Here is a 2688-nt window from a genome sequence, read left to right as displayed (position 1 = left end):
CAAGACGAAAACATTAGTTAAAACATCAGCTCCTTAGCTAGAATAGATAAAATATCAAGTAGAATAAACATAAGCTTGAATAGACGAATCAGCTGAAAATAGACAAATAACAACTAGAAACAATGAAACATCAGCTAGAACAACTCAACAGCTGGAATAATAATGAAACATCAGCTGGAACATTTCGACAGCTAGAATAAGAATGAAATGAAATATCATCCCATCATCTCGAAACATTTCTTATAAACAAATCCTGGAATAATTTCAACGCATTAGCTGTAATATAGATGAAATGATATGAAACGTAGCATGAAGAGCCAAAAATTAACTGAAAGAAAGAAATGTAGCATGAAGAGCCAAAAATCAGCTTTGGAAGAAAGAAACATTTAGAATAATCAAATGATGAATAAAATACCGACAATCATCAGCAGAGCTCATCAGTTTTCTTATTGCTGCTCAAAGCCCAAGCAAACATCTCAACAATATGCTTCTGGGACTCTAGGAATATCTTTGTATGCCTGGCCTCCAAATCCTCACGGAATCGCTCAGACTCTCTGCATCTGCAGTTTCATCTCTTCTAATCTCAGAAAGCACTCCCCCAAAGTGCGGATCACAGAGACCAATTCGAAGAGTGGAGTGCTGTCAACTGGGGGCTGTTGACACCGCAAGCTGGACTTTGAAGAAGTCCTATGGTTGAGGAATCTGTCCAGCTTGAAAGCCTTCATGGCCTCGTAGTGTATACTGCGGTTGCGCTTCTTGTGGAGAGATGTGTAAGAAGTATTATGGTCATCTAGAGACCGGTTACGATACCAGCATTATCACTTATGGGACCATATACATCTATGGCTAGAAAAGTGGCAATGGTATGAAGCATTCCAAGAGCTGCGACTGCGATCTCGTACATGGCTACTAGGGTATGGCTAACATAGATGGCAACAGCAATAGCAAATATTGGAAGAATTACATACTTGTAGCCAATTTCCAAACCAAAGATGACATTGGTAGCAGCTCCTGTCCTGCAAGAATGAGCAACATCCTGGAGATTGGTCTGTATGTATTTCTGATGAAATACTCTGTAACGTAGCCAATTACCAACCCTGCCCAAAGCCCTACTCCAACGTAGAAGAATAATTTTTAGTTTTGAACCATCTTTGCACCACCGTTAGGATCATATATGTAAAACATGGATGGTAGTGCTAGCCAACAAACAAAAGCTGCACCCAATGTCATTAAGATGGTGGATATCAGCAACTGTCTCTTCAGTGTAGGTTCAATATCCCTTATATTTGAGATCTCGACGAACACATCAGTTGAACAAGGTTGTGATGAGGCACACCACAATGCCCATAGAGCTAATGAGTAGAGGGAAGCACATAGTAGTGAAGTCATGATTTGTGCCAAATGAGGACATGGAAGCCACAACAAGAGCTGCACAAGAACATTCAGCAAAGGAGCCAAACAAATTTGAACCCATTCCAGCAATATCTCCCACATTATCACCCACATTGTCAGCAATGACTGCTGGATTTCGTGGATCATCCTCTGGGATATTCCTTTCTACTTTTCCAACAAGATCTGCTCCAACATCAGCAGTTTTGGTATAGATTCCACCTCCAACCCTTCCAAATAGAGCCATGGATGAGCCTCCAAGCCCATAGCCAGTGATGGCCTCCAAAAGCCCCTCCCAATCATCCTTGTAATAAAGCTCGAACAATCTTATAGTGATGTATAAAACTATGAGGCCATTAGCAGCAAGTAAGAAACCCAACACCGAACATGATTGGAAGGCGATTTTGAATGCTTTGCCTATCCCTTTTCTGGCTTCCAAAGTTATGTGAGCATTCGCATATGTTGCAATCATCATGCCCAAAAATCCCGACACTATGGACATTAAAGCTCCCAATATAAATGCAACTGTAGTGAGAATCGCTGTAAAGAGAGCTGGGGCACATTCGTGCTTTGGATCATATCTGCAAGGCTGGAGCTTAGTACTGAACCCCTTCACAGATCCCAGGAACAAGAAAATGATAGCAGCAAATATGCCCATGAAATAAGCCAAATACTTGTACTCTGTCAACAAAAACGATGTGGCTCCTATGGATATGGCTTGCTGAATTTCAACGCATTTCCTAATAGCTGCTGCATCTAATTCCTCATCCAATCTATCCTCCTCGTCACAGTCTGATGATTCATTGACGATGTTGTGACTGTGGGTGTCGTTGTTGTTGAGGAAGGTGTAGCCATTGCTCGCAGGCCTGGACTTGTTCTCGAAGGCCAAGAGACCGGTTGCGATAGCGATTTGATGGTGGTTGGTCAGAATCATCTACATCTTCGTCTAAGCTCATGGTGGACTCATGATCTGGAAGCTCTCTTTCCTTTCCACTTCCGGTGTCTCATGTCTCTCTTCTCTTCTCTCTTCCTCCGTTCCTTGTCTCCCTCGCGCACTCTTCAACATGGTATCAGAGCGAGGTTTCCTCTCTCTTTTCTCTCATGCTGGGAGCATCCTACGCTGAAGGAGTAGTGTTGCTTCCTCTCTCTCTCTATCATTATCCATCCTCTTTCTCCTCTTTCCTCTCCTTCTCGTCCTCCTTTTCCCCTAGGCCCTGCCCCTGCCCCTGCGTGCCCTGTTCTGCCTCCCCTGTCCTGTCGGTGAATATGTGAAGTTGCTACACCCGAGCGTGCGCACAA

The 2688-nt window shown here is 43.2% G+C and overlaps 1 pseudogene; it reads right to left on the bottom strand.

Annotated features, from left to right (window-relative positions):
• Positions 1 to 790: 790 nt before the first annotated feature.
• On the bottom strand, positions 791 to 2323 carry LOC148015196 (pyrophosphate-energized vacuolar membrane proton pump 1 pseudogene; annotated as a pseudogene).
• Between the last annotated feature and the right edge of the window lie 365 nt (positions 2324 to 2688).

This window comes from Lygodium microphyllum, chromosome 24, assembly GCF_053477565.2.
Source record: "Lygodium microphyllum isolate KBCC chromosome 24, Lygodium_microphyllum_v1.1.10, whole genome shotgun sequence".
NCBI lineage: Eukaryota > Viridiplantae > Streptophyta > Polypodiopsida > Schizaeales > Lygodiaceae > Lygodium > Lygodium microphyllum.
This window is presented reverse-complemented; position numbering and strand designations above follow the sequence as displayed.